This window comes from Cupressus sempervirens, chromosome 4, assembly GCF_028749045.1.
Source record: "Cupressus sempervirens isolate cs-2001-9-10 chromosome 4, ASM2874904v1, whole genome shotgun sequence".
Taxonomy (NCBI): Eukaryota; Viridiplantae; Streptophyta; class Pinopsida; order Cupressales; family Cupressaceae; genus Cupressus; species Cupressus sempervirens.
The window spans coordinates 170,406,922-170,430,204 of NC_143121.1; the positions used below are offsets into that span (position 1 = coordinate 170,406,922).

The window sequence follows — 23,283 nt, forward strand, 5'->3', positions numbered from 1 at the left end:
CTAATTAATTGATCATATCCATTTTTGGTCTATAGTTGTGCTTGTGTCAAGTTCTATGATCTTGGGTGAATCTTGCCCTAAGGCAAATTCTTACATGGTATCAAAACTCTTGGAGAATCTCTCTTCACAAAACTGTTGGAGACAATCTTCTTGCTTCAACACCTCAGCCCAAATCTAGAGTATTGCTATTATTGGGAGTGTCTAGAGCCAGATCTAACCTCACCATCGAATCTAGAATGCTGATTTGGTGAACATCATCTATAAAGTTGCCTACCGTAGGCCAAAGTCAATTGTGAGGCAAATGTTTTTTGCAAACTAGCACCCGAAGGCCCGATTTGCAATTTTGGCATGATAATTTCAAATCTATAGATTTAATTTTTAGAATTACATTTTTTTCATCTGCATCTCTACTATTTCTTTTGGATTTGCATTATTTTCTAAAAAAAATTTGGCCATTGGGCCATAGGAGAGATTTTTTGCAAGTGAAGATTGCTGCCTGCTGGTGCAAATCAGATATTTGCATCACATTCAGAAAGTCAAAAAACCCCAAATTCAACTTTTTTTTTATCAAAATTGGACATCTGAGGTGAAATCTAGAGTTATTTAATTTTTGGAGGTGCGACAGCGATTCAGGAAAAATAACAATAGCGGCGATTTTCAAATAGCAATTTCTTCCTCATACAAACTCATTCTTTTGAGCAATTTTTTTTTGTTTTGGGGTAGAATTTCGTGATCTACACATTGGTGCAAGAATTTTGATATCTTTATTCCTAAATTTTTCTATAATTTAAAAATCTTGATTTTTGCCACTTCAAATGCTTAGTACAGGCTCATTTGGACACATAGTCCGGTTCCATTTTTTTGAAAGTGCTTTTTTTTTTGTCTACTTTCTAGATTTGTAATTAGATTATAGGTTCCATGGACAAAAATAACAATTTCAAAAATATGCCCTAAATTGACAAGTGGTTATCTAGTGCCCAAATCATACATTAGCGGGGGCGGGGGTGTTTCTTTGATTCTCTTTTACATTTTGGAGGTTACATTGATTAGTCCATCATGGAAGAGGCAGATTTGATTTATTTGCACCAAGACAACTATCAGGAATGGAGTCAAATTGCTATAAAATTTCTCAGTCAGCATAATGCACTACCATATGTGAGAGGACTTGAATATGATCTTGAGACTTCTTCCCTCATTGGTACTGTCCTCTTTCTATATATGGATTGTGAGGTTTTGAATTCACTTATTGACCTTAAGAAATTTGATCATTATAATAACTAGATTTATCTTTGGGAGACATATGGCGATCCAAACATTCCTCCCTTCCTAAAAGATCTCATACCTCCAGTTGTAGCTGACTCAACTTTAGATGAGATCACACCTCCAACTCTTGCTATTCCTACTAATCCTATCCCAACTGTAGATGCTTTAGATTCAGTGCAATAGGACCCTTTATGTCTTCCTACTCTACCTTCATGCGATGACTTCCTTTCTGCCATTGTAGGCTTGTTCATGGAGTCTCACATTGAAGATGTGGGAGACATTCTAGATGATATTCATCTTCTTTTTGAGGTGAATTCTTTTGCCATAGTGACATATTCATGTACTTTAGCATAGGAGGATAAACTTTGTCTTCTAGGTGATGACTTCTTCCTAGACATTTTAGCTATGTTCTTGGAGTCACACACAGTAGATTTGGATGACTTCTTTGATGATCTACCACTTCTCTTTGCTGAGGATGATCCTTCTATAGCTGTTGTGAGGGCCCACTCTAACCCTCATGTCCATTCTCTACATGATCAATCTTTATAGGCTTATATGATTGTAGATACTTATGTACAAAAGTTGTTAGAGGCCTCTTTATCAGTTGAGAAGAATGTTGGTTCCTTGAAACAAGTTCTACATCACTCCTTGTTTGATCTGCACTTCTTCTCAGCACTGTTGGAGGGAACCATCATTGGCATTGACACAGGGACACTTGAACAGGTATCAGAGATTCCTTACATCATCAAGACTCCTTCTCCATACAGGGGACAAATCTCCTTTGTACCCTTGCCTTTGTTTCTTTCAAAGGGGAGAAACATCATTCAACAGTCATGGATTAGCTTATATGTTGGAGCATTTCTCACTGGTCGGCACATTACTTTTAGGGGGAGGGGACTACCTCATCTCCTTCTTCTCCCTTTTGTGGGGGACCTTTTCCACTTAGGGGTTTTTGTCCTTCTCTTTTTTCCTCTTGTATATTCTGGATGTATGTCGTACTGTGGGGGGGGGGGGGGGGGGGGGGTGTGTGGGTCTAAATTACTCCATCCATCCATGCATCCCTTTTCATCTCTCTTTTTGGGGGAGGGTTTTTCCCATGAGGTTTTTCCTCTTTCTCCACTTTATAAGAAATTTGCATTTTCATTATGTACATGGGTACCTAACATGGCCTAGTAGCCTGGACCCATCATGCATTTCATCCTAGTTCTTGTGAACTTAGGTGCATTCCCCTAAGTTGCACTTAAGGGGGGGAGTTTGCATAAATAAGAATTTACTATTTACACTTACTTAAGTTTACTTAGGTTAATGCATATTTTTATTATTTATTTATTAGTCACCAAGGAGTATGTATACTCTTGTGAGTTGTCATATTGATAACACAAGAGTTGAAATGTCCCTTTCTCTAATTTTATATGATATTTCCAACCTCTAGTCAGATCTTTAAGATCAAACAACTAATATCAAAAGATCCACCAAATTTCTCAAGAAACCCCAAATCGGGTATGCTAAAAATAGTGCCAAAAGCTTCACAACTTCACAAATTATTAATAAATTTGATAATGGAAATTTTTATAGAAATTTCAGCAGCATAATAGCCTACAAAATGACATTTCTAGATCTGTATAGCCTTTACACAACAGTTCACAAATGTAGGACAAAACTATGTTCATCGGGCTCCCGAAATTAACACAAAAATGCCCAGAAACACCACAAAAACACTAATAATCTATCTCAGAAGTCTAATCACGTCCCAATACATATATTCAGCTCTATTTTAACATCTTAAAGTCTGAAATACAGCAGCAACCCAAACTGATATGAAATACTCAACTGAAAACACCAAACTCGTACAAAAAACACACCCAAAAATCCACAAATCTACACTGTTCAGCACAAAGGCAAACTCTGTATGAGAATGCACATGGAATGGATTCAAAATCCCATCCTTAGCCTTCCTAGAAACCTGCAAACTCCTGTTCTTCGGTCTCCTTCTCCACAGGTTTGGCAGCCTCTGAAGAACAACAAAGAAATGAGCAAAAATCAAGTTCTAGAATGAGCCCAAAATGCCTCCAAACCCCTTAAAAGTGGGCATAACCCTAACTCACGTCCAAGAAGGGTTAATAAAATATAATTTAATAATAATTTTTATTTATTAGTCCATTGGTTTCCAAAGATTAGCCCCTTTTTCTGAAACTTCACCTTTTTGGAGCCTGCCTGCCTTAGCAAAGTTTATTATTTTTTTAATTATTTGAAAAGGGGACATGGTAATTCATCCCCTCCCAAATATTGCTTGTCCTCAAGCAATGAAGGTTGGAATTCTCAATAATATTTTCTCCTTCCCAAGATGCATGCTCTAGTGGTAATCCTTTCCATTTGACCAAATGCTCTATGACGCTCCTATTTCTCAATCTTTTCTCTCTTGTATCCAAAATCTCTTCTGGTATCAAAACTAATTTCCCTTCATCATCAAGAGGTGGTAATTCTATAGATACTATGGTTTTCTGGCCTAGAACCTTCTTTAGGCAAGATACATGGAAAATATTATGTATTTTGATGTTTGGTGGGAGCTCCAATTCATAAGCTACCTCTCCTACCTTCTTGATGATTTTATAAGGCCCATAGAACCTTGGCTTGAGTTTCTCTGCCCCACTCCTCTTCAAGGTGCTTTGCTTATATGGCTGCAACCTAAAAAATACCAAATCTCCCACCTCAAAAGATCTTTCAATCCTTTTCCTGTTAGCATATATCTTTTGTTGGTTCTGTGCATGTTGTAGATTATCCTTGAGGGACCTTATTATGTCTTGGCTTTGCTCCCCTAGGTGTAACCATTTCGCCCAAGCATGTTGTTGATTTGAAACATAGTTCCTCAAATATCCCTCTATCCATTTATTAACTATCTCTATTTGTCCATCTATTTGAGGGTGATAGCTAGTACTAGGAGTGAGTTTAGTTCCTGCCAAATGAAAGAGCTCCTTCCAAAAAGATCTGAGGAATCTACTATCCCAATCACTAATAATGTTTCTAGGCAAACCATGTAATCTAAAAATTTCCTTGAAGAACAATTCGGCCACTTGTGATGCCTTGAAATCATATGTGATAGGAAAGAAATGTGCATACTTATTTAGTCTATCTACCACCACATATATGCAATCCTTACCTTGAACCTTGGGCAACCCAATGATGAAGTCCATGGAAATACTTTCCCATTTTGTTCAGGAATAGGAAGTGGCTGCAACAACCCTGCAGGAAAATTTTGCTCACTCTTACTTTGTTGGCATACCATACATTCCTTAATGTGTTTAAGGACATCCTCCTTCATACCCTTCCATGAAAACCGCTCTCAAATTTTCCTATATGTCTTGAAGTATCCCTGATGACCAGCCAAAGGTGTGTCATGAAAGGCCCTCAATATCCTCTCCTTAGTTTTTGACCCTAGCATTAAGAAGATCTTGTTCTTGTAATAAATCAATTCATCAACAACCTTGTACCTATTATCATCCACTAACTTATCCAAAATCTTGGTGGCAAAGGAATCTTTAGCATACTCTAAAATTATGGAGACTTTCCAATCAGCAGAGATAGATGATAAGGAACACAAAGTGGGCTTTCTTGAGAGAGCATTAGCAACCACATTATTCTTTCCTTTCATGTATTCAATATCAAAATCATAAGCTTTCAATTTTCTTACCCATTTTTGTTGACGATCATTCAAATCCCTTTGGTTCAAGAAGAACCTGAGGCTATTATGGTTTGTCTTTACAATGAATCTCCCACATACCAAATATTGTCTAAACTTATGAAATGCATGCATGATTGCCAACATTTCCTTATCATAGATGGAGTAACCTTTCTTTGATTGATTTAATTTTCTACTCTCAAATTCTATTGGATGTCCCCTTTGAGTTAGGACAACCCCTATACCTTATCCAGAAGCATCACATTCAACAACAAAAGGTAAAGAGAAATCTGGAATTGCAAGCACAGGGCATGAACTCATTACCTCCTTAAGCTTATCAAATGTTTTTTGTGCCTCTTCTGTCCAAACAAAAGCTCCTTTCTTTGTCAAATCAGTCAAGGGAGTAGCAAGCTGAGAAAATCCCTTGGCAAATCTCCTATAGTAGCTACACAACCCGAAGAAACCTCTCAACTGTGTAAGATTAGTGGGTGGAGGCCAATCCAAAATTGTATAGATTTTTTGTTGATCAACCTGTACTCCTTTAGAACTTATAATATGTCCCAAATATAGGATCTCTGTCAAACCAAAATCACATTTAGATAGCTTAGCATAGAAGGATTACTGCTCCAAGATTCCCAAAATAGTGTCTATGTGCTTTAGATGCTCTTACCATGTTTTATTGTATATCAAGATATCATCGAAAAATACCAAAACAAATTTTCGACGATGCTGGCCGAATACCTTATTCATACAAGATTGGAATATTGCAGGTGCATTAGTGAGTCTGAATGGCATAACAAGAAATTCACAGTGCCCATAGTGACATCTGAAAGCAGTCTTTTCCACATCTTCACTCCTCATTTGGATTTGATGGTACCCTGATCTTAAGTCAATTTTTGAGAAGTATACAACACCATGTAACTCATCAATGAGTTCATCTATGTGTGGTATAGGATACCTATTTTTTATGGTCTTCTTGTTTAGAGCCTTGTAGTCTATACACATTCTCATTGTACCATCCTTTTTCTTGACAAGTACCACAGATGATGCAAATGGACTAGAGCTAGGCCTTATGAATTGAAATGTCCCTTTTCTGATTTTACATGATATTTCCAACCTTTAATTAGATCTTTAAGATCAAACAACTAATATCACAAAGATCCTCCAAATTTCTCAAGAAACCCCAAATCGGGTATGCCAGAAATTGTGCCAAAAGCTTCACAGATTCACCAATTACTAATAAATCTGAAAATGGAAATTTTTACAGAACTTTCAGCAGCATAACAGCCTACAAACTGACATTTCCAGATCCGTATAGCCTTTACACAACAGCTCAAAAATGTAGGACCAAAACTATGCTCATCGGGCTCCCGAAATAGCACAAAATATGCCCGGAAACACCACAAGAACACTAATAATCTATCTCAGAAGTTTAATCACGTCCCAATATATATATTCAGATCTATTTTAATAGCTTAAAGTCTAAAATACAGCAGCAACCAAAATTGATATGAAATACTCAACCGGAAACACCAAACTCTTACAAAAATACACCCGGAAACTCACAAATCTGCACTGTTCAGCACAAAGGCAAACTCTGTATGAGCATGCACATGGAATGGCTTCAAACTCCCGTCCTTAGCCTTCTTGGAAACCTGCAAACTCCCGTTCTTGGGTCTCCCTGGAAACCTGCAAACTCCCGTTCTTGGGTCTCCTTCTCCACAGGTTTGGCAGCCTCTGAAGAATAACAAAGAATGAGCGAAAATCAAGTCTGGAATCCCCCCAAAATGCCTCCAAACCTCTTTAAAAAGGGCATAACTGTAACTCACGTCCAAGAGAGGTTAATGAAACATATTTTAATAATAATTATCATTTATTAGTCCAACGGTTTCCAAAGATTAACTCCCTTTTTCCGAAACTTCACTTTCTTGGGCCTGCCTGCCTTAGCAAAGATTTTCTTTTTTTTAAATTATTTGAAAAGGGGACATGACAAGTCCTCCCCTCCCAATCATTGCTTGTCCTCAAGCAATGGCTGAACAATAAACCAATCAATCCACCTGGATCCCAAATGTAGTCATGAACTATACTACTACCAATTAACATAGGCTCCTGCAATATCCTTTGCAATATGACCAAGAGGAATCCATAATCAAATTGACAATTATAGCTCAACCAAACTCCGAAATCACCACTACCACAAACAAAAACCCATGAGGCACAAACTCTTAGAACATCAGAACCCAAGTAAAGTGGACAAATCAAACTACCAACACAGTAAATACCATCAACGCATCCCACTGGCCTATATGGAATGTACAATCCAACTCTGAAACAATGGTGAACCCTCTTGAATGAAACTGTACCAAGTATGGAGAATCCACACACTGTACAACTCCTGCAGTCAACACAACTCTGCAAATCATCAGCCACTATCTCATAACCATAACTCCCATACACTGCTGATGGTGAAAAGACATTACAAGATAAAGAGTAAGAAATGGAATCCAAACCAAATTTGTCTACCATCAACTCCTCAGCACAAGGATTAAATGCTAACTGATGTACATACCCTGCAATATAATGTTGATAAAAAAAACCAACCTCAGTCAACAGCTCACCATGAAGAAGTGATACAACCCACTGTGACTGATCACCAGCCAAGTCAAGAGATGTCATAGCCAAAGGAGTAGAATCAATAACAACACCTGCTGAAGCATCACTCTGAAACTCCTGCTCTAAGTCATGTATTATCAAGCTGTCAACTGTAGAACCTATCGCCATGTCATGCCCATCACAACTCTCATCTTGAGGCATCAAATTGTCCCATAACTGATGATAAGCACTAGGAACCAAAGTACATCTCTGTATCATCATCTCATCAACATGGTCATCAAAGGTAGACAGATGAGCATACCTCACAGTGTAATGCCGATAGAATGCACCAATCTCAGTCAGTGGCTCAGACTGCAATCCAGATGTAACTAACTGCAATCGATCATTAACCAAATTGGAACTGACTACTACCTCTGAAGACATTGCGAAGGGAGTAGTATTACTAGTAGGAACCATGCCAACTATCAGCTCACCAATGTCACACATGGTCTTTGATACAACATCTCTAGTCTTCGTGCCATTAGTACTAGAGGTCACCACCATGTCAGGCATACAACAATCTGCTACAACACCCAACTCAATTGAACCTAACTCTAGTGGGAATGAACCTGATATTCCAATGTTGGTATCAAGAATGGATGCATCCCCATCTCCACTGTCTCTGACAATCTCGGCCATGGACATCCTCGGATCACCAAACACCACTGCTTGTGACTGTATAGAATCGGGTGAAGACTGTAGTCGCTCTAACTCCATGGTCACCTTAGCCAAATGAAACTGTGACTCCTTGAAAGCCAACTGTGTACTCTCAAGAATCTCAGAAGTCACCACAAGTTGCTCAGTAATCTCACTCACCTCATCTTCCTTGGCCAATAATGCATCATATGCTGTACTGCCCCACTTCATAAGATAATCTCTGTCGGCTACCAACTGCATATAATCCTGTCTCAGAATCTGGATAGCCTCCCATAAAGAGTGGAACTCTGTCAAGGAAAGATAACTGCCTCCCTGCTCATCACTAGTAGGAGAACCCCATCCATAAACTGCTAACAACTGACGAGCAGCATCGAAATGCTGGCAAGTGATAGCAATGTCTTGGTCACTAACTCTCAACTGATTAGACACATGATGGCACTGGCTTGACTGTCTCCTACAAACCTCCTCTGATGCACTGTCTAAAGGAGTATCCTCAAAGTTACTAGTCTCTAGAGTATTACCATCCATATCTTGTGAATCAAATCTAAAACTCATATCAACATACAGAGTATCAAAAACATTAGCATTTCTGTCCAACTCCTCTATACCCAAGGACACTAAGTCTTCAAAATTGCCCATTGCATCCTTCTGGATGTCATCAATGCCAATATGATCCTGGGACTCATCTATACACACTGCCAAATATGAAATATCATCAACACATTCCAACAAGTATGGCCGACTGGATATATGAACAAGGCCCAACATTGGTGTATAAAAACTAATACCAACATTAGACAAGATACTGGCACAAGAAAAGACAACACCATGTAATCTGCTAATCAAATCCATGATAGCACCCAAACAAACACTGCTACCAAAAAGTGTTAAAGATATCCAGTCAACTGAATCCCAAATGCCAATATAACAATCTCGAGTCCATATCCGTAAACTAGAATCAACTGGTAACTCAAGCAAACTCCTCACCTGAGTAATATGACCAATACCAACTAACTCCACATACCTGTCATGATGAGATAATGAAGTCACAATACTATCTGTGTTCACCTTCAGCTGGTTGGACAAATCATGTGAAGTACTACCAGCCTCAACCTCATGTGATGAAGCATCTAACTGTGCCTGGTACTCTTTCTCAGCAAAGTCATGAATGCTCAATGTCTGCTCATTTCTACCAAGTATCTCACCATCCTGCACAACAACATCCTCATAATCATCATCTGAACCCACTACACTGTAGTCACTGCCTATTGTAACTATACCATCCTGAATACCTGTGGCATCACCCTTTGACAACCTGTAAACAATTGTCTCAATTTGAGTATCAAGTTGACCGTTACTATCAATCTGTGTAATATCCTTTCCCACCACCTCCTGTGGCAGAGTAGAATCTGAGACCTCTACCTGGCTATCAGCTAGTTTCTCAAACTCCTCATGCAAGTTCTTGGGAATTGTGTCATCTGTCCTATGAGAAAATCTGCCAAATAGAAATCCAGTCAACTTATCCACCTTAGCTGGGTCAGATAACATGTCATTTATACGGTGGTGCTCAACCAACTGTTTAGACATGTCATGGCTTATTTTCATAAGTTTATCTCGAATGTCTAAATAACCATCCTTTCTACTATTTTGACTCTGGCTATCAATTGTCCAAGATCGTTCCCTCTGAGACTCTGTACTATACCTGTCCATTCTGGATAAAATAGAGTGTAACCCCAATAGGATATAACTTCTTCAAACACCAAGAACTAACATGCAAATGATTAGAAGTAGCATGAAACCATAGATTTGGACATGCAACTGATTAGAAGCAACATGCAACCACCAAATTATGACATGCAAGATCTGGGTAGTTGTCAAAACTGACATGCAAGATCTGGGTAGTTGTCAAAACTGACATGCAAACTTCTACAACCACCAAATTCACCAAGAACTAACATGAAAATGATTAGAAGTAGCATGCAACCATAAATTTTGACATGCAGCTGATTAGAAGCAACATGCAATCATAAATTATGACATGCAAGATTTGGGTAGTTCTCAAAACTGAAATGCAAGATCTGGGTAGTTGTCAAAACTGACCTGCAAACTTCTACAAACCCTCAGGCTGGCAAGATCATGGCTCTGATACCACTGAAATGTCCCTTTTCTGATTTTACATGATATTTCCAACCTTTAATCAGATCTTTAAGATCAAACAACTAATATCACAAAGATCCTCCAAATTTCTCAAGAAACCCCAAATCGGGTATGCCAGAAATTGTGCCAAAAGCTTCACAGATTCACCAATTACTAATAAATCTGAAAATGGAAATTTTTACAGAACTTTCAGCAGCATAACAGCCTACAAACTGACATTTCCAGATCCGTATAGCCTTTACACAACAGCTCAAAAATGTAGGACCAAAACTATGCTCATCGGGCTCCCGAAATAGCACAAAATATGCCCGGAAACACCACAAGAACACTAATAATCTATCTCAGAAGTTTAATCACATCCCAATATATATATTCAGATCTATTTTAATAGCTTAAAGTCTAAAATACAGCAGCAACCAAAACTGATATGAAATACTCAATCGGAAACACCAAACTCTTACAAAAATACACCCGGAAACTCACAAATCTGCACTGTTCAGCACAAAGGCAAACTCTGTATGAGCATGCACATGGAATGGCTTCAAACTCCCGTCCTTAGCCTTCCTGGAAACCTGCAAACTCCCGTTCTTGGGTCTCCCTGGAAACCTGCAAACTCCCGTTCTTGGGTCTCCTTCTCCACAGGTTTGGCAGCCTCTGAAGAATAACAAAGAATGAGCGAAAATCAAGTCTGGAATCCCCCCAAAATGCCTCCAAACCTCTTTAAAAAGGGCATAACTGTAACTCACGTCCAAGAGAGGTTAATGAAACATATTTTAATAATAATTATCATTTATTAGTCCAACGGTTTCCAAAGATTAACTCCCTTTTTCCGAAACTTCACTTTCTTGGGCCTGCCTGCCTTAGCAAAGATTTTCTTTTTTTCAAATTATTTGAAAAGGGGACATGACAAGAGTCTGGAATCCCCCCAAAATGCCTCCAAACCTCTTTAAAAAGGGCATAACTGTAACTCACGTCCAAGAGAGGTTAATGAAACATATTTTAATAATAATTATCATTTATTAGTCCAACGGTTTCCAAAGATTAACTCCCTTTTTCCGAAACTTCACTTTCTTGGGCCTGCCTGCCTTAGCAAAGATTTTCTTTTTTTTGAATTATTTGAAAAGGGGACATGACATGAATCCCATGTCCAGGAGTTCTTTAATAGTTTTCTCAATTTCTTCCTTATAACCTCTTGGATGGCGGTATGGGGTTGTTATAACTAGTTTGGCACCCTGTTCTAACTCTATAACATGCTCAAAACCTCTATCTGGTGATAATCCTAGAAGCAAATCATTGAAAACTATACTATGCTTATCAAGAATATTTTGAATTTCAAAATGGAAATTACCTTGATTTTTTGGAGAGCTTGTTGGTTGGATTATGACTCCTGCTGCCCATGTTACTTGTCCTCTTCGAAAAGTCCTCTCCATCCTCTTTGCAAAGACCGCATTAGGTGCTCCATTCGATAAACCTATCAATATGACTTCTTTCCCATTGGAATTAAATTTAAACTCCATATTTTGATAGTTCATGTAATAGCCTCCGATAGAGTGCAACCATTGAACACCCAATACAAGATCTGTCTCCCCAATACCAACCACATAGAAGTCATCACATAGCTCATAATCTCCTAAGGTCATCTTGAGTTGTTTCACCACCCGTGTGCAAGGCATAGTGAATCCATCAGCTACCATAACATTGAATCCCTCAAAATCTTTTGCTTTAAGCCCTCTTTTCATGACAAATCCCTCATCAATAAAATTGTGAGTTGCCCCACTATCAAGAAGAACTGTCAACCTTTGCCCTGCTAGTACCCCTCGAATTCGAAAGGGATGGTATCTTGGGACTCCCGATAATGCTGCTAGAGTGCCATCCTTTCTGATTTATTTTTCTTTCTCTTCTTCTACCTCCTCCTTAGTATCATGAAATTCCTCATGCTCATCTGAATTAGATTCTGGAGCAACTTCAATATAGTACACTTGACCTTTCCCCAAACATCTGTGTCCTAGAGCCCATGGTTCTCTACAAGTAAAACAAAGCTTTTTCCTTCGTAATTCACTCCTAGTCTCTTCATCTACCTTCTTTTTTGCCACATTTGTCACATCTTTTGGTGGTAGTGTTGGGAAAGTCTTTTTTTGAAAATTTCCCTTATGTTGCCAAAGATTTGGGGGTTTTTGATTAGTGATTGATTTCATAGGCATGCAAGTTTAAGGTTGCAAGCTTCTTTTGATAGCTTCCTATAAGGTTGAGGGTGAGAAAGCCTTAACCAAACCCTTAAGAGAATCTTCTAAACCATCAAGGAAAAGATAAAAAATCCTCTTTTCACTCATATCAGGTACCATAACAACCACTTTTTGAAACTCTTCTATATACTCATTAACTGATTTGGTTTGCTTCAACTTTGACAATTCTTTAAAGTACTCTTCATCATCCTTGAGGTCAAATCTATCTATCACTCTTTGACTGAAATCATCAAATGTAGTTACCTAATCATGACCTTGAGTAGTCATTCCATGATATCACCAATCATAGGCTACATCTTCCAAGTGTAGACTTGCAAATTGAACAGCATCACTCTCCTTCATGGGTTTAAGTGTGAAGAAAGTCTATAATTTTTGTAGCCATGCTCTAGCTGAAATTTTATTTGTTCCATCAGGTGCTGTAAACTTGCTTATTTTATTTTTGAGCTCTCTTCCACTTATGTCATGCTCCCTCCTATTCTCTTTCTTGGGCATCAAGGTGTTCATCATATCCACATATTCTCTAAAAGGAACCGAACTACGAAAGTCATCATCTAAGCCATTATAAGTAGCTCTTAATGCAATCAAGTTACCTGTAACCTCTTCCATGGGATTAATGGCTAGATTTGGTACTGATGGCTCATCTGCAGGGAAGAAAATAGTTTTGGTTGATTTAGATGGTGTGGATTTCAGATTTCTTGGCTCCTCTGAAGTGCTCCCTTTCTCATTAATAGATGCAACTCCTTGTAGTTTTTTTGTCAATATTCGCAAAGCCTCTCTAGTTTCTACCAAACTATCCGATGTTTGCTTTTGAGTATTTTGGATCTCTTGGAATAATTTTTTTGCCATCTCATCTAGATCATCTATACTTTTCCCTTCCTTGGATTTTGTACTTTTTCTTTCAACTGGGGGTTTGATCAAAATTTCTTTATTCTTTTCTCACTGCAAATATCTTTTTTCTCTTTCACTTAGTTGCATGCGATCATAAATTTTGACATGCAACTGATTAGAAGCAACATGCAACCATAAAATATGACATGCAAGATCTGGGTAGTTGTCAAAACTGACATGCAAGATCTGGGCAGTTGGAAAAACCGACATGCAAGATCTGGGCAGTTGGCAAAACCGACATGCAAGATCTGGGTAGTTGTTAAAACTGACATGCAACTTCTACAAACCCTCAGGCTAGCAAGATCATGGCTCTGATACCACTGAAATGTCCCTTTCTCTAATTTTATATGATATTTCCAACCTCTAATCAGATCTTTAAGATCAAAAAACTAATATCACAAGATCCACCAAATTTCTCAAGAAACCCCAAATCGGGTATGCTGAAAATAGTGCCAAAAGCTTCACAACTTCACAAATTATTAATAAATCTGATAATGGAAATTTTTACAAAAATTTCAGCAGTATAAAAGCCTACAAAATGACATTTCCAGATCTGTATAGCCTTTACACAATAGTTCACAAATGTAGGACAAAAACTATGCTCATCGAGCTCCCGAAATTAACACAAAAATGCCTGGAAACACCACAAAAATACTAATAATCTATCTCAGAAGTTTAATTGCATCCCAATACATATATTCAGCTCTATTTTAACATCTTAAAGTCTGAAATATAGTAGCAACCCAAATTGATATGAAATACTCAACTGAAAACACCAAACTCATACAAAAAACACACCCAAAAACCCACAAATCTGCACTGTTCAGCACAAAGGAAAAATCTGTATGAGCATGCACATGGAATGGCTTCAAACTTCTGTCCTTAGCCTTCCTGGAAACCTACAAACTCCCATTCTTGGGTCTCCTTCTCCACAGGTTTGGCAACCTCTGAAGAACAACAAAGAAATGAGCAAAAATCAAGTTCTGGAATGAGCCCAAAATGCCTCCAAACCCCTTAAAAGAGGGCATAACCCTAACTCAAATACAAGAAGGGTTAATAAAATATAATTTAATAATAATTTTTATTTATTATTCCATTGGTTTCCAAAGATTAGCCCCTTTTTTTCCGAAACTTCACCTTTTTGGAGCCTGCCTGCCTTAGCAAAGTTTATTATTTTTTTAATTATTTGAAAAGGGGACATGACAGGAGTTCGTACCTCTTTTATGTACATGGTGTCTACAACGCAAGAGTTAGCACACTAATTAAGCACATGATGTCTACAACCTTATCATTCTTATCCACTCATCTAGAATGATGGATAAGGCATGTGCTTAGTTGTCATGATGCTTATATTATCTCCTAGTTCCTTCTAGAGACATTCTAGGTGCTTCCAGAGAGGCCTTTATATACAGGCACTCCTTGTGTGTTTGTATATACTAAATAGAGAAATGTATTAGGACATACTCTGATTAATTGATCATATCCATTTTTGCTCTATAGTTGTGCTTGTGTCAAGTTCTATGATCTTGAGTGAATCTTTCCCTAAGGAAAATTCTTACAACATTAATAACCTATCTAATTGTGATCCTTCTTAGTATTATGCCAATGTCATTACCTTTCATGAGAAGGATGGGTCCAAACAAGTAGATGCTACCACTAGAAATCAAGCTAAGGTTACACTACACAGTGTTTCATCTAGATACCCAGCCATTACATTGGCCTATTACATAGGAAAAAATACTAAATAGAAATCTCACTCTATCAAATCAAGAAAGAACAAGAACAAAAAAAAAACACCCTTATAATGTTGAGAGGTAAGATAGGTGCACTGAAAGTGAATGCATAAACTCTTACAGAATGAAGAGCTGGAACATTGAGAGTGTAGAATAAGTATAAACACCTATGAAGGCATGTGCCATCAACACATCATGAGGCTAATTTCATGGAAGAAATTCTCACTTCATAAAGGAAGATAAAAATAATGGCCATCATAAAAAATCCCCAAGGCATTTTATGATGCACTGCAAGTACAAAAAGACAGATGTGCAAGATCCTGAAATGTAACAAAGTGGAACTTTATCTCAATTTGTTTGCATAGACATGATATAGAATATGTAAAAAAATATTATAAGAGACATAAAGATGGTACAATAGAAAGTAATTCTTGAGATGAGTCATCCAATGCAACAAAAATGAAGCTAGTCGAGACATGGGTGGAGTTGTTGGTGTCCTACTTCCTAAAGTCACTTTCCTCATTCCCTATGTCCTCATGGTTTTCATCTATTTTTCCTTCATTTTGGGCTTGGGCTTGGGCATATTTTCAATTTTGTTGGACCTATGGAATTTTTCCCTAGCCTCCCCTCCAAAGTCCACAATATGGACTTAGGGTTCATGTTATGGTTTCTTTGAGTCTTTGGAGGTGTTCAAGTAGGGTTTTTTTAGACTTTTTCATATATTTGGGTAGGGTAGCTTTTTGTGTAGGCTTTTTGGGGGCCAAGGGGGGATTGGGGTAAAGGAAAGTGGTAATAATAACAAACCCCAAATCTATCTTCAAGGGAGATTTATTTCATGATAACTATGCATACTTGGTCCCATGGCTTGGGAAGTTCTCCTCTATTAAACCTATTCTATAAGTTGACAAGTGTATCATTCCCTAAGAAGAATTTTTTTAAGATGGTTTCATTGAGAAACCTACTAATCTTTACACTTGTAAAAAATAATAGAAATTTTGATGGCTTGGTAAATGACTTCTTCATTCATATTGAAGGATATACGACCCATAGTGACTCACCCCAAATTACATCTGTTGATGAATTAGAATGAGAGATATTCATCGAACCCCATCATGCCTTCCATAAAGGTAACTATTCTTCTCTTATCCAATACAAGCCAAAGTCCTAGGTCATCATGGATATTTTCATCAATTTTGTTTGACTCCACTCGAACTCGGTCACATCCCATATTAGTGTCCTCTATAATATTAATAGGGAAAAAAACATTGAGAGAAGAGAATGTTGTTGCAAAGATAATCTTTAATATTCAAATAAATATCAAAAAGGTTGTTCATAAAAATGATGATGCATGTAATTATACTCTTTAGTAACTCTTCATATGGTAAGTACACCTGAGTTGAAAGAAACATATGAAGTGTCTAAATAAAAAAATTTAACTTTATTGATAGAAATATTTGGATGGAGAGGCCCGCTCTTGATAATCATCTCAAAAGGGATGAATAACTAGTTGTCATATCTTCATAAATTAAAATAATAATCCCACAATCAAGGGTCATCTAAGCTGGAACCTCCATATCAATATAGTTACCTTAGGAGTGGAGTTCACACCACCACTCCTTGTATAGTACCCCACTAGGGAAACTTAGAGAACAATAAATATAATACTAAAACTAAAAGAATATTCTTTTTTTCTAACCAATACAATATGCATCATTTCTTAAACATGGACATATACTTGTTTACAAAACTCATAATTTGTGATATTACTAACCAACTTAAGTCCTCATGGATTCTTTACATCACTATTAAAACAACATCATCAAACATATTTAGAACTTTAAAGAATGAATATTCAAATGGATCTATTGTAAATATGCTAGAGAATGAATATTTTATTTTATATCCAAGTCAAACACTCACCTCTATTAGGATATATTGTAAATGCGCTAGAGAATGAATATTTTACCTAGCCTTTCCATACCCAAAAGGACATTAAGCATAATGGTAGGGTTGTCGAACAATGTCATAACTTTCTCCACCTTGTAGTCAACAACCACTACTATTTTGTCTTTCTTCAAGATACTCCTGCTTCTCATATTTTTCACCTCTTTCACTTTTAGAGGTACAAGTTGAGGGTTAACATAAATGGAACACATCATGGAAAATATTGAGATCACATTGTTGGTATTAAAAGTCTTTTGCAATCAAATAGATGGTTCATTACCTAACTAAATTGATTTTAGATGGGGCACTTTTTTTATTAAAAATCCCACTTTAGAGAATGTAGATAAGATTTTATCTCTGATTCAAAATGGTGCTAAAAATATTAAGGCTATGAAGGTGGATCACAAAGACAAAATTAGAAGGACAAAAGAGTCCCTTGATAAGGTGAAAAATAAATTAAGGGCTATAATGGATGAAAAATAATACTAAAGAGGTTAAACAACTCAACAAGTAGGTGCAAGCCCTCTAAGGTATATCTAAAGGAAACTCTTCTTCTTCTAAGAAACCTATGAAAATAAAAGAAAATAAAGAGGTGGTGGTGCAAAATGACAAGATTGTGAAAATATAATTTTTCATAATATTCTAAATATAAATATTAACTTCTTTTTTTCATAAAAATGAAGAACTATTAAAGAATTTGTAGTAATTTGTTAGCTTGTTGGCCCCTTTCAATTCGATTTTCTAGTTTCTTGATGGTCATTTGTTGTTTAGCTTTTTCTTATAGTCTAGTAGTGCTAGAATTTTTTTAAAGGTTTTAAAACCCCTTTAAACTTGTTTTCCCCTAACCAATTACAAACTAAAATAATATTTTGTCTGGTCCATACAAAAATTCTAAGAAGATTTCAACATTTTTAGCAAGGCACAAAATGCATTTTTTTCCCACTACCACTTTTTGGCCCCTCATGATCATGCAATACCTTATTATTTCTTAAATTATAAATGAATTATTTATGGCATCTAAAGTTGACAATATTGGCACTATCCTATGCTACTTTCTTTCCCTTTCACGTGAGTTTCTTATTTTTTTCATAGAACATCAAATTTCATTGATGTCAATGGGGTGTAAGAATTTATGTCTAGTACGATAAATATAAACTTAGTTTGGCATCATTATGTCATGTTCTCACATTTTAGATGGTGTAAGGACTTTGAATGGTAAATAATGGTTCAATAATAACTTCTCTCATTTATTAACTAAAATTGTATCATGATTCCTTTTTATTGTTATAAATTTATTATTAGATGTTGAGATAGTTTAATCTATAGTTGAAAATAATTCATCTTTTTTTAGATTTAGTGATTTTATGACTAACAAATGTCTTCATGAGTTGCTTAAAGAATTTTAGAGATTGTTGAAAAATGTTCCTTCTATATTTTAAATAATTAAATCATAGTAATTATCTAAATACAAATAAATTTAATATATACAAAAATAATCTTAAAAGAAGTAAAAAATTACTATTTATAATTGTAGAATAGCTTAAAGAAACAAACTTAGAATTTAAAGAAACTTTGTAATTTTCTTTGGTTTATTTGTGAAAAAATTCATATTCTATTAATTTAGATTAAAAAGACATTGTTCTTTTTTAGTTTTTTCCTTTTGAACAAGAAAATGAGAAAATAAGAAATTAAAACGAATGTTGTGAAAATTTTTGATTTGAAAATATTGCTAGAAAGAATTCATACACAATCTAACTCAAAAAAAAAAAAGGCCAAATAAATTAAAACCTCTTCAAATGAATATAAAAAAAAAAAAAAAATTTTAATGTGAAAAAATAAAATATACAATTCTTACCCATATAAAATAAATTATAGAAAAAATAAAATATCAATTAGAAAAAAAAATACTAAGTAATAATATTTTATTATAAATATTTTAATTATAAAAAGTGTATTTTTTTAAATAAATGCATTACTAAGTATATATGCAGTATTAATCACAATAATTTATATAATATACACAAACTTATATTTATGTTAAAAATTAATATTTATTCACGTGAAACAATCACACACAAACTTGTACACATCGCCCAAAGGAGGCAAAAGCTGCTAATCGATGAGGATCTGGATGCGGGGATTGTTTGCTTTAATTCTATTCCAATCCTCCCCGCCTTCTTTTAACCTCTCCTTCAACTCTTCACTTGCACCCTCCTCCACCATGTCTATCCTCTTCACCCTCCTCAGCCGCTCCACTCCTTTGGGAACTCTCTTCACCTGCGGACATTTCTTTATCCCTAGTCCTTCCAGACTTTGCATCGCCCCCTCTTCCAACGCCGGCAACTCCTCCAATACAGGGAAGTCTTCGATCTGCAGATTAGCCAGCTTGGGAAATGCCCCGCTCTCTCCGAACTCCTTTGGCAATTCTCTGCATTTTGAATCATCACTCAAATACAAGAATCGTAAGTTGGGCATCTTTTGGAGCGATGTATAAGCGTTGCACTGGTCAAGAGTAAGGTCTGTCAGATGTTCCATTCCACATAACCAGCTTGGCACTGAGAAGCGAGCAATTGAAAGCTGTTGGAGATCTTTCATAAGTTTAATCTTCTCTGGGAACTCTGGAAGACTGGATACTTCGCTATCACCCTCCTCTGTTGCAGGAATATTATTCTTTACTCCCAGAATTCTCATATTGACAAGACGGTCAAGGACACCGTCATCTACACTTCTCAAACCCCTTTCATCATCTAAGCAAATACTTATTTCCTTGAGACTGATTAAATTGCCAACATCCCCAACAGTGAAGAACCCACTCTCTTCAGCAGCCAGTCTTAGGTAATCTGATCTCAACGTCCTCAGACTCAAAAGCTCTGATATCCCCTTAGGCATATAATTGTTCTCTAACTCTTCTGAGCACCATGTTACATCGAGATGGGAAAGCGATTTGAGCTCCCCTATCCATTCTGGTAGACATCGCAGTCTTTTGCAATCAGAAGCATCGAGATACTGAAGACTCTGAAGTCTTCTTACACAATCTGGAACCTCCGTGATCTGTGTGTAAGACAAATTCAAAACCTTCAGAAGCTTGAAATTTCCCACACATTTTGGCAATGAGGAGATGGCAGTGTGGCTAAGGTCAATCACCCGGAGTAATCTCACATGCTCAAGCATCTGTTCTGGAATACTTTTGATGCCAGGATTCTGAGAGAATGACAGTGTGCGGAGAAATCGCTGACAATTGAGATGCCTTTGCGATATTACATTAGTATCTATACCTTTCTTAGCCAGTAATAACCTGCGACAACTTGTTTCTTTGGACGGAAGATCAAATTCACACTCATTTTCTTTACATATGTTTACAACCAAATCAAGCAACATATCATGTACAGTGTAAGAACTATATACTCTATTCACTTCCAGCAAACATAAATTTGCAAGCTGGTGTATATAATCTAATCCAATATCCCACTGTTCTCTACCTTTTTCCTGCGGAATGAATCCTTCCGCTATCCACAAATATATCACATAGTCCTCATAAATAGCATTATCGATTGGAAAATTAGTATAGGAAATGTAAGTGTCCTCTGGGAAGAAAGAAAGATAAGCACAACAACATTTTAGATAGGGAGGAAGAGAGTCATAACTGAGCTTTAAAATCTTCATTACAGAGTCTTCTCCCTTTCCCTCCGTTTTCAACTGCCCCAATTTCACCTCCCAATCTGATGTGAGGGGAGACTTGGCCATGGATGCCGCAACTGTCTTTATGGCCAGCGGCAGCCTCCCACACTCCTCTGCAACTTGATGAGCAATGCTCTCCAACTCCTCTGACGCGGGCTTATTTCCAGCGAAAGCATACACGGAAAACAGGTCCCAACTCTCCCCCTCCGAGAGATGTTCCATCTCATAGATGTGGGCATTCATGCTTTCAGCAACATCTAGACTTCTGGTGGTAACCACTACTTTACATTGACTATTACGGCCACTGGGAAGCCCAAGTCTGGATATCAAATTACCTTGTACACTAGTCCTCCAGACGTCGTCTAGAACTATCAAAGAACTTTTCCTCTCTAATCCCTCATGTATCAATTCAGCTGCCCGCACATCACTTACTCTACTTTCTATTTCTAATCCAATATGGGAGGCTAGATCACATTGCAGTTTCCTAAGAGAACAAGTCTGGGAAACAGAAATCCAGGCAGAGCAGTCATACCTATGTTTCGATCTGTTGTAGACGTGCTGCAGAAGGAATGTTTTTCCCTACCCGCCCATACCCACGGCGGCAACAACTCTAACAGCAGGGTCCTCCAACAGTGCAAGAACCTCATCGACATTGTAATTAATAGCCACTGCCGGTTCATCCATCTCCAAGATACTCGCCCTTCTCAGCTCTGTTCCTCTTTCAGTTTCAGGGTTACTTGTTGAAGGCTGATTTAAATGGGACACATCATGGAAAATCTTCAGCTGCTGTGCCTCTTGAATTGTAGAGCTAATCCTTCCCTTGAGCTCTTTAATCCTCTTCGCCATCTTGTACTGAAAGAGTAATTGACCACAATTGCACACACATGAATGACAGGAACTTGTATACAAATGCTCAACGCCACACTCGTCGATTATATCTTCTGCATCAAAAACAATATTTCTCACTTCCGGCAGCCATTTTTTCACAGCGTCATTATGCCCACTTTGCTCGTCTACAGCTTGTAGAGAAGCAGATATCAGGCTGAGCTGTTTGTCCAACCATTTGAAATCATTTTTGAAGTTGAGGAGGAGAGATGCCTCATCCCATGCTGCTTTTGCTGCAATCTCGCCAAGCTTTCCAAGCACAGCGTTGGCAAGTCCAATAGCAAGTCCAGCTGCCATTTTTTACTTATTACAGACTGCAGACTTGGTGAACAGAACTCAACAGCAATATATGCAATTCAAACTGTGTTGAATGTGAGTATGGTAATCCTTCTGTAACTCTCATTATTTATAACATAAAGTGGAGTCCGTCTTCTGGAGTAACAGAATGGGAAAGTTTATTCGCGTTACTTCACTTTGGAATGAGTCAGCAACAATTATGCGATGTACACTTGGTTTGGAAAAGCGAATTCCCTTCTCATTGGGTATCTAATAAGACTCGCACGACAAAAGAGGGAAGGGACCCGCACTTTAAAATTAATAATAAATCATAATTAAATTAAAGCAAACACTTTGAAATTATCTTTTATATGTTTTTGCAGCACATTAATAATCTACGATCCTATAATTATTATTCCTTTCTTGCAAAGAGCTGCCAAACAAATTTTTCCTACTCCAATCAATCAAAGGCAAGTGGAGAATAGGGTACAACTTACAGAAGACGGGACTGTAAACGCATTTTTTCTGCGGGAACAAAGTCGAAATTCACTGAGTTGTGAATGGTATCCACTTTAGGAAAAGTCATGTTAGTCTTTTCAATATTGAATTGAAAGTTCAAGAATCGGTTCCTTCAGTCTTTGGTTGATTGGACTTTCGTATTAATTCTTGCCTTCTCTTCTATTTTCTTAGGATTTTATGATGCTCAATTGCTTTTGCAAAAGGGGAAACAGCTAAATATTTTATGCTCCAAAAACGGATTTCCCGATCCTTTTCTTATCAATGTTTGTTTTCTTTGATTTTACCATCTTTACTTAATTCTCTTTGATTTTTCTTTTGTGAGATAAACGAAAGATTGTGTATGAAGTTGAATTCTATTATTTAAAATGTGAATAAATATATTTAGTTGAATGATAAATAATATATAAGGATTTAGATCTGATAAGCTTATGAGTATTGGCAAGTATTTGGTGGTTTATTTGGAGTAAATCGATTTTATTAGTAGACTATAAATTTGTTATTTATATTCTATTGAATTGGCTTCTTCATTTTTTTGGAATCATAGTAGTGTTTTTAATATCTTAAACCATTTTCATAAAGTCACGAGGAGTTTCAACTAGATTAATTCAAAAACTTAAAATTGAAATCAATAAGTTTCCATTCACAAAGATAACTTTAGAATGTTTGTGAAAATCTAGATTCCTTTTAGAACACAAATTGAAAATGTAGGTTC

At 36.8% G+C, this 23,283-nt stretch overlaps 1 pseudogene; it reads right to left on the reverse strand.

The window, feature by feature from the left end:
* Nucleotides 1-19,239: 19,239 nt before the first annotated feature.
* Nucleotides 19,240-22,167, reverse strand: LOC149560522 (putative disease resistance protein RGA4; annotated as a pseudogene).
* Between the last annotated feature and the right edge of the window lie 1,116 nt (nt 22,168-23,283).